At 40.3% G+C, this 10,536-nt stretch overlaps 1 pseudogene; it reads left to right on the top strand.

The window, feature by feature from the left end:
• The first annotated feature begins 2,682 nt into the window (after positions 1-2,682).
• Positions 2,683-2,959, top strand: LOC130848819 (60S ribosomal protein L37a-like; annotated as a pseudogene).
• Positions 2,960-10,536: the final 7,577 nt, after the last annotated feature.

Raw genomic sequence — 10,536 nt, 5'->3', positions numbered from 1 at the left:
TTGAATGGGATGTCCTTCTCCAAGCAATATTTCTCTATCTCCAGGATAAAGTGGTGGAAAAATCAGTCCGGGAAAAGGGCCTGTGTAACCCAGGTTTGGGGGTTACTCTTCCACACAACAGGAAGAGAATCCTTGGCTACGTTTTTAAGGGCTCTTGAGTTCTCTGAAGGATAAACTAAGAGAGGCTTCAGTTCCATATCTTCAGAAGCATTGCCACCAAACATCAGGGTTAGCCTACCCTTTGCTGCTTTATAGCCTGGCATCCACTTTTCCTCCTTACTGATGTAACTTTGGTCTGGCATCCTCTTCCAGTACAGCCCTGTCTCATCCACATTAAAAACATGTTTGTGTAAATACACGCCTTCATCAATAGTTTCTCATAGCATTTCAGGAACTTCCTGGGCAGCTACCGTATCTGCCCTTGCTGCCCCACCACTTGCTTTTCCATTGTGAAGTTTGGCTCTAGCCTTGAACCGATGAAACCAGCCACAGCTGGCGTTAAAAGATATGCCCTCTGATTCTTCACCATGTTTCTGCTCAAGTCTTCATAAAGGCTTTTAGCTTTCTCTTGAATCAGCATTAAGCTGAGCAGGACATGACGCTGATGCTGATCCTGCATCCACACACTGAGGAGCCTCTCCATCTCCTCCATCACTTTTCCACGACATCATCGGCACAGCAATCTTCACGTTTCATGATCTTCCCTTGTTCTTTAGAATGGTGCCGATGGCCGAAGGATTCACATTATAAGAATGAATGACGTCTACCATCTTTTCACCTCGCTCCACTCTCTCAATTATTTTCACTTTTATTTCCAACGTTATTGCTTGGCACTTAACAGCAGTACCAGCTACATCACTGCTGCTTTTACGCTTGCTTCCAGACATCCTGGGCTTGAAATAAAGATACTGTACTACTGTACTCTATACAGTACTGTAAAGTACACAAAAGCACAACCACTTGTAGAGGATGCACACACATGACAATGTAAGCTAGACACGTGAACTAACTTATGTGATTGGACATGCAAAGGCATGTTCGCACCTCTGAAAGTTTCCAACTTGAAGGTTTGTATGTAGGGGACTTACTGTAAAATGCTAAAGACAGAACCGGGGGGGTTGATACACAGTGTTCACTATAAATTCTTTCAATTTTACTGTATGTTTGAAAATGTTCCTAATAAAACGTTAAGGGGAAAATACCATCATCTCACCTTAAAAAAGTATTCTAATAGTCTCATAAATGTTTTTGTTGTTGTTTGGTTGTTTGCTTTTAGAGTTAATTTGTTTAATTCAGAATCCAAATGCAGTTTACACCTGGCATTTGTTTAATACATAGGTTCGTTATTTTTCTTTGTTTCCTGTTCATTGTCATTGTTGGGGTACAACTGGAGCCAAGGCAGGCACAAGATGCCTGGAACAAATTTAAATTATTTCACCAGAACTAAGAGAATTTAAGAACTCTCATCAAGCTGCTTATACTAGAAGAGGTCATCTATGCTTCCAGAAAAGTTCGTGTCCAAGAAGCTGCACGCAAGAAGTCTCTGTTTGGGCCCATCTACGGCAGGGACTCAAAACTTTTGATTTCAGAAGCAGACACGGGGGACAGTTTCAGGAGTGCAAACTCACATCTTCCTGCACACTTAAATGATGCACTGCTCATAATTAGCATGCAGAGATTTGACAGATGAATGAATGGCAGGGTCTCAGTCCCTATTCTCCTAAGTTGTTTCTCTCATGAATCTGAGTGTGGTGCTGTGTCCCTGTAAGCAGTGCACCTGCAAGAGAAGACATGAACCCCCCAAATGAAGGTTTAAGACATACAACGAATGTAGGATTTCAGTTATTGATATGCTATGTGAAGCCAGGATAACTCAGTGTTGAGTCACAGAGTGTTGGAATGACTTAAACATTTCCTGATTTGAGTTTTGTGTACTGAGCCTGGTGTTGAGGATCTTTGGGCCTCAACTGTGAAGAAGAAGAAGAGGGTTTCAAGAATTAGGAAGTAGCCTACTCCATGCACAGCATTTTCCTGTGGGTCACAGCATTTTCCTTACTAAGTAGGTCACTCACTGTCCCTTGCTTGACCAGTGGACAGAGGCTAAGGAAATTTCATAATCAGATTTCTTCACTTGAAAAGCTCCTTTCCAAGGCCTTCAGTTTTCCTCAATGAACAAAGGAAGGAAGCAGTAGCCTCAGGCATGTGGAAGCCATGGACCACTGGGGGTCATCCTCTATTCCCTGGTGGCAGTCTTGAGATTGTCAGCAGTCCCTCCATATCCACATCTTTGACCCCAAGGAGAAAGAGCTAAATGAATCACTGCTTGGGACTACGATTCAGGCTTCACTCACCAACCCAAAACCAACCTGGCAGAGGTGAGGTTCAGGAACTGGGGAGGACCAGATACTTCCAGGAACTGGATATGGGACAGTGTGGAGGGAGCTCAAAGGGCTGGAGCCCCAAGGGGTGAGAAGCACCACCAGAGCAAGACAGTGCAGAGGAAGTTAGAGACATGGCATCACCAATTAGTTAAGAGACTACAAGAAAAAATTTTGAACTATTAATAAAAAAGAATTCAATCAACCAAGCTAGAGGGAAGATTGCATTATCTTCTCAATCTCTCTATAGAAAACTGATATTTTAAAACTGTCTTTGTCTCTGGGCTCATAATTCGTTTGTGGTAATGTGGCTACATGCACTAAGAAGGTCAGAATTGTTAGTAAATATGGGACTGTTATGGCGCCTCCCTCAGGAAATGGTGAAGAAAACTGAAATCAGCCAGCACACCAAGTGCACTTGCTCCTTCTGTTGCAAAACCAAGATGAAGAGACAAGCTGTGGAGATCTGGCACTGTGGTCCCTGCATGAATAGTAGCTGGTGGTGCTGGACCTACAGTACCTCCTCTGCCCTCACGGTAAGATCAGCCATCAGAAGACTGAAGGAATTGAAAGTCCACTAGAGGCTTCACTATTTGAAACATTGCTAGCCTATAATAAATGGGCAAATTTATTACAACAACAACAAAAAATTGTTGTCTAGTGAAGAAATGATAGCGTATGCAGCCAAAAAATGTAGGGGAAAATAAACGTATCACACGGCTCTATCACAAGTTAATAACAACATACGTTACTTTTTCCAGTTTTTTTTGATGTTTGTGGTATTTATTGGCTTTTAAAAACTTATATTTTTGTTATGTTTTTCCTTATTCCAAATATTCCCTTTTGTACTTATATTTGTTTTGTTTTCATATTTATTTATTTATTTATTTATTTATTCGGCTGTGCCAGGTCTTAGTTGTGGCATGAGGGATCTTTTAGTTGCAGCATGTGAACTCTTAGTTGTGGCATGTGGGTTCTAGTTTCCTGACCAGGGATCGAACCTGGGCCCCCTGCACTGAGAGCATGGAGTCCTAGCCACTGGAAACCAGGGAAGTTCCCCCTTTTGTTCTTGTATTTGTATTCATTGTTTTGTATCTTTTTACTTAAAAGAGATCCCACTACCCAAAAGAACTGAAAGCAGGGACTCCAAGACAAAAGCAGGGACACCAAAACGTACTTGCACACTAATGTTCATAGCATTACTCACAATAATAGTCAAGAGGTAGAAACAACCCAAGTGTCCGTCTACAGATGAATGGATAAACAAAATGTAGTATATACATACAATGGAATATTATTCAACTTTTAAAAGGAATGAAATTTGATTATGTTACAATGTGAATGAACCTTGAAAACATGCTAAGTGAAATAAGCATGACACAAAACAACAAACACTGTATGATTCCACTTATATGGGGTCCCTGGAACAGATAAGTTCATAGAGACAAAAACTGGAGGTGAGGGGAGAGGGGGGAATGGAAAATTAATGGGTATAGAGTTTCTATTTGGGATGATGAAAAAGTTCTGAAAATATATAATGGTGATGGTAGCACAACATTGTGAATGTAATTAATGCCATGCAATCGAACACTTAAAATGGTTAAAATGGCATATATATATTCTTACCATTTTATTTATTCCAATTTTAAAAGGGGGCTCCCTAAAGTTTAAGCCTTAGGCCCACAAACTTGGGTCTGTTCCTACCAATGGAATAAACAATTCCATAATAATACATATATAACATTCTAAAATGAGAATCACATATTCACTGACAGAAAGGTTAAGGGTTCTTTTTTTTTCCTCTTAAAGAAAAAGATTCATCAAACTATTGGAAAATGGGAAGTTTTGTTTCCAGAATTCCTAAATGATAAATCACAAGCATCAAATTCCAGATTGTCTATACAAAGACCACTCAGAAACTGTAAACATAGCTGACTCATACCATTCTTTAAAGTTGCCTAGGAGGGACCACATTATGGTTTAGACATATTATAGAAACAGAAGCCCAGCATCCCTAAACTCTCAGTCCTATTCTGCACTCAACAAATTCTTGTGGAAGTTCTCTTGTATGAAAACAGTAAAAGAAAAAGTTTATTTTAAAGAAAACTGGAAGATGTTATGAGAGGTTCTTGATATAAGGTAGAGGTCTTTATACCATAAATAGTAAGGAAATCCTGAAGCTGACCTTCCTTTTCAAAGTTTTGGAGAAGATTTGATGTTTCCAATAAAAATAATTACTAATGTGCTTTACAATTAGCTTTCACCAGGAATCTAAGTTGAATTTTAAAAAGACACCCTACTTGTCCCATCACTTTTTTAAAAAAATAAATTTATTTATTTATTGCCTGTGTGGGGTCTTCGTTGTCGCCTGCAGGCTTTCTCTAGTTGCTGCAAGAGGGGGCTACTCTTTGTTGCAGTGCACATTCTTCTCATTGCTTCTCTTGTTGTGGTGCATTGGCTCTACCAGTGTGGACTTCAGAAGTTGTGGCACGTGGGCTCAATAGTTGTGGCTGGTGGGCTCTAGAGTGCAGGCTTAGTAGTTGTGGCACATGGGCTTAGTTGCTCTGCGGCATGTGGGATCTTCCCAGACCAGGGCTTGAACCTGTGTCCCCTGCATAGGCAGGCAGATTGTTAACCACTGCGCCACCAGGGAAGTCCTCCATCACTTTCATATCCTCAATTTAAGTGAACAGATAAAAACCAAGAAGAGCAAAACAAAACAAGAAGAGCATAAAATGTTGTGCCTCGATTCCCCATAAACCCTAACTGAAAGTTTAACGCACTATTTTATTAGCAAGAGGTAGATTAAGTAGTAGCTAAAATATTTTTTTTTCCTTTGGCCGTGCAGCACAGCATGTGGGCTCTTAGTTCCTGGCCAGGGATCGGGATCATACCTGCGCCCCCTGCAGTGGAAGTGCAGATTCTTAACCAACTGGACCATCATGGAAGTCCTTTAAAAATGTTTAATACAGAATTACCCAGCATTTTTTTTTGATATAAATAAATGATCTTTTTAAGTACTTTTATTGTGATACAGTTAACAGACAATAAACAGCATATATTTAGAGTGTACAATTTGGTGTCCCAATCTCCCAATTCATTCCCCCCCAACCCTCCCCGCTTTTCCCACTTGGTGTCCATGTGTTTGTTCTCTACATCTGTGTCTCTATTTCTGCCTTGCATTTCCTCTTTCATAGTTGTTAGCATTTGCCTTATGTATTGAGGTGCTCCTATATTGGGTGCATATATATTTAGAATTGTTATCTCCTCTTCTTGGATGGATCCCTTGATCTTTATGTAGTGTCCTTTCTTGTCTCCTGTAACATTTTTTATTTTAAAGTCTATTTGATCTGATCTGAGTATTGCTACTCCAGCTTTCTTTTGATTTCCATTTGCATGGAATATCTTTTTCCAACTCCTCACTTTCCGTCTGTATGTGTCCCTAGGTCTGAAGTGGGTCTCTTGTAGACAGCATATATATGGGTCTTGTTTTTGTATCCATTCAGCCAGTCTGTGTCTTCTGGTTGGTGCATTTAGTCCATTTACATTCAAGGTAATTGTCAATATGTATGTTCCTATTACCATTGTCTTAATTGTTTTGTTGTTGTTTTTGTAGGTCCTTTTCTTCTCTTATGTTTCCCGCTCAGAGAAGTTCCTTTAGCATTTGTTGTAAGGCTGGTTTGGTGGTGCTGAATTCTCTTAGCAGTTGCTTGTCTGTAAAACTTTTGATTTCTCCATCGAATCTGAATGAGATCCTTGCTGGGTAGAGTATTCTTGGTTGTAGGTTCTTCCCTTTCATCACTTGAAATATATCATGCCACTCCCTTCTGGCTTCCAGAGTTTCTACTGAGAAATCAGCTGTTAACCTTATGGGAGTTCCCTTGTATGTTATTAGTCGTTTTTCCCTTGTTGCTTTTAATGACATTTCTCTGTCTTTAATTTTTGTCAATTTGACTACTATATGTCTTGGCGTGTTTCTCCTTGGGTTTATCCTGCCTGGGACTCTCTGCACTTCCTGGACTTGGGTAGCTATTTCCTTTCCCATGTTAGGGAAGTTTTCACCTATAATCTCTTCCAGTATTTTCTCGGGTCCTTTCTCTCTCTCTTCTCCTTCTGGGACCCTTAGAATGCGAATGTTTGTGCATTTAACATCGTCCCAGAGGTCTCTTAGGCTGTCTTCTGTCCTTTTCACCTTTTTTCTTTATTCTTTTCTGCATCAGTGATGATCATCGTTCTGTCTTCCAGGTCACTTATTCGCCCTTCTGCCTCAGTTAATCTGCTATTGGTTCCTTCTAGTGTATTTTTCATTTCAGTTATTGTGTTGCATATCTCTGTTTGTTTGCTCTTTAATTCTTCTAGATCTTTGGTAAACTTTTTGATCTTTGCATCCAGTCTTTTTTCAAAGTCCTGAATCATCTTCACCATCATTATTCTGAATTCTTTTTCTGGAAGGGTGCCTATCTCCTCTTCATTTAGTTGTTTTTCTGGGGCTTTATCCTGTCCCTTCATCTGGTACAAAGTCCTCTGCTTTTTCATTTTCTCTATCTTTCTGTGGCTGTGGTTTTCCGTTCCACAAGACAAAATACTGCTGATACTGCTTGATACTGCTGTCTGCCCTCTTGTGGAGGAAGCTATCTAGGAGCCTCCTGGGTGCTTCCTGATGGGAGGGACTGATGGTGGGTAGGGCTGGGTGAGTGGAGCTCAGTAAAGCTTTAATCTGATTTGGTGGGCAGAGCTCAGTAAAACTTTAATCTGCTTGTCTGCTAATGGGTGGGGCTGTGTTCACACCTTGGTTGTTTGGCCTGAGGCCACCTAGTGCTGGAGCCCACAGGCTCTTTGGTGGGGCTAATGGAGGACTCTGGGAGGGCTCACACCAATAAGCACTTCCCAAAACCCCTGCTGCCAGTGCCCCTGCCTCCTCGGTGAGCCACAGCTGCCCCCCTACCTCTGCAGGCAACCCTCCAACACCAGCAGGTAGGTCTGGTTCAGTCTCCTATGACGTCACTGCTCCTTCCCCCTGGGTCCTGGTGAGGAGATTTTTTACACTCCAAGAGTGGAGTCTCTGTTTCCACAAGTCCTGTGGAGGTCCGTCTCATTGAGGCTTCTCCTTTGTCTCTGGATGTGGGGTGTCTTTTTTGGTGAGTTCCAGTGTCTTTCTGTCGATGATTGTTCAGTAGTTAGTTGTAATTCTGATGCTCTTGCAAGAGGGAGTGAGTGCACCTCCTCCTACTCCACCATCTTAATCCTATCTACCCAGCAGTTTTAATAATAAACCAAATGAACATTTAACCAAGAATTACTGGATTATTTTCAAAGTCTATTACATATCTCATCAGGTAACTAGAATTCCTCTTTCAAGCCTTAGATGGTGCAAATAATATACTCACAGGTCATGAAACTAAAAAAATCCCTCCTCTTTTACTAATCCAAAGGCCCACACTTATGGCTTGGAGGTCACCAACCATAAGTCATCACTTTAGGGGCATGCTAATTTTTAGTAAACTCAGAAGTGTCCCTGTATTAATGTAGAAATGGGATGCTATTGATGAGTGCTGTTAAGATAGTATTTATATTAGGACTCTGGATTAAAAGTGATAGAATTCCATCTCAAACTAGTTTAAACAAAAAAGGAAATTTATTGGCATATGCTTGGCTTTGAACATGTATATGGCTTCAGGTATGGCTGGAGCCAGGGGTTCAAACGTTATCAGAATGATGTCTCCCTATTTTCATGCTTTCTCTACGTTGACCTCATTCGCTAGAAGATTTTCCTTATGTGGTGGGCAAAGGAGAAATTTTCTTCCTTATAGGAGATACAATTTTGACAAACAACATATTGTCAGATAATTATATAGAATATCACAGTTAAGAAGGCCACATAGTTAAACCCTTCTGTTTTGCACATGCAAAACCAAGACCCAGATAAGTAACCTGCTAAATGCCATTCTACAATTCAGTGATAAGAGAACAAATGGTAATATTCCACAATAATAAAGAACATTTTTGTTTGTTTTTTACCCTACTAATATTGACTATGCCTATTTTGGTCCCAATCACCTTCTGAATTTACACTGACTGCATTCTTACATACTCCAGAGGAAAACATCTATTCTCTTAATGGAAAGTTGTCAATATTCTAAAAACAAACACACAAAAAGCTTCCTAAATACCACTGAAAGGGTCTCCTGTTGTAATAACTCAAGCTCTTAGCTCTCCTAGCAATCTTTAGCCACCATGATTTTACCTAGAGCTAATTGTATGGGCAGCTATTTTATTCTCTAGTGAAAACTTTTCTGCAGATACCAGGCCATGTTCCCAATACTCCATTTGAACATTCTGCTAAACTTACCAGGTTTGGGGCATTCAAATGAACCAAATGACCATTCATTATCCTCAGCCACCAGAAAAAATGAAAGGCCTTTTGGCAAAATATCTTTGTAAGTGCTTAACCCTGAATTACTTAGTACTGAATCTTTTCATCATCAGGAATCACTCCACTTTTTTAATCTTATCATCAGAGTTTAAATGACTTAAAAGTGGCTTTCTAACACTTGCTTCATTATTCCAACCATTTTCTTGACTCCTCAGTTAGTTTGGGTCCACAGAGAAGCAGATGCTAAAATAAGATTAAACATGTAAAAATTTTTTAGAGAAGGGAGCAGACAGCAGGAGGTGCTTCAGACTGTGACTGCAGGTCTGATCTATGGAAGGAGAGAGGGAAGACAGGAGGATCATGTAGAAGTCCCAAAACAACAAATTTCCAAGAACGTTTTGGTCAGGCCAATAGGGAGTCGTTGAGCCAAAACTGCCCTTTGGAGTTTTGTGCGTCACCAGATGGGGGCCTGCCTTAGTACCTCCACCATGCTTACTTATTGTCTGGGTGCAGCCTGCAGGAAGTGTGGCCTTTGGCATAAACATAGCTGTAGATTCAAGGAGTAAGAAGCTGGGGACATCAGTCAACCTGCTCCCCACATGGGAGATCTGGCCACACCTCCACTGTCTAGGCTGCATCCATCCCATCTGAAAGACAAGTGAACATCAGACTAATTTCTCACTAATGGAAATCACTCACATGCACAGATCTCACAGCTAATCTACTTAATACACAACTTCATATTAATCTAATTGTCCATATTCTCCATTGCTCTAGTCCTACAATGACACAACAGTATAGAATAAAATTATACCACTGTAATTGCTGTTTCCATTCTCAGCTGGACCCTCTAATATGTGCCCTTCCTTAACTCCCTTAGTGCCCACAGCAATTAACAAATCCTTGTCATTCTCAAGTCCCCTCTTCTATTCTGCCTGAAGTGACAGTGCCTGATATTTCTCAAGAGCATATACCAGTTATAAGGCACTAATTCATCTTTTGCCCCCTACATATATCTGTATGAGCACCCATACCCAACTCTTTATCCAAGCTAAGAGCAAAATGTGCTTCTCTGATCTTTTGATCACATTCCCTTTCTTAAAAACACCAGTTAATCCCTCTGAGCTATATTTAACATGTCTTTCTCAGCTGACTTCATTCTTGTAACCTAGTAACATGTTTAAACCTCTCATCTTAAAAAAAATAAACTAAGAACTATAGGAACCCATCTCAAACTGAATTCTCTTTTTCCTTGCCCTATACAGCCACGGTTATCACAAATCACACACTCCCACCATAAGGGTTCTGCCTCCACCACTTATTTGAAACTGGCCTGACCTACTAATTGCCAATTATATTGGTTGTAAATTTTTAGTTAACTTAATTGACCTCTCCAGAGACTTTGGTTACTATTGACTCCTCTGGGTTTTTACTGTGTAACAAGGCAATCCTTAACGCAAAATCCTTGGGGCACCTTACTGCTATCATGAGCAACTACCCCCACATATTAAGCTTCATTAATTACTTATATCTTTTAGTGAATAGACAATTCTAAATCTTCTTAAACTCTAGTTTTTTGCATGCAGAATGAAGAGAGCAGAGGTCTCTGGCTACCTATACATGAGGGAGAGGGGGAAGATAATAGATTATACCAACACTTAACTACCCACTCTGTCAGCTTCTATGCTAAGCCTTTTCTTAACTGATTTAATCCTGACAGTAACCCTAATAGATGTCACTATTACTCACTAGGAAACTAAGGCCTTAGAAGAATCTGTGGTGAAA

The sequence above is a fragment of the Hippopotamus amphibius genome, chromosome 3 (assembly GCF_030028045.1).
Source record: "Hippopotamus amphibius kiboko isolate mHipAmp2 chromosome 3, mHipAmp2.hap2, whole genome shotgun sequence".
Lineage (NCBI taxonomy): Eukaryota > Metazoa > Chordata > Mammalia > Artiodactyla > Hippopotamidae > Hippopotamus > Hippopotamus amphibius.
This window is presented reverse-complemented; position numbering and strand designations above follow the sequence as displayed.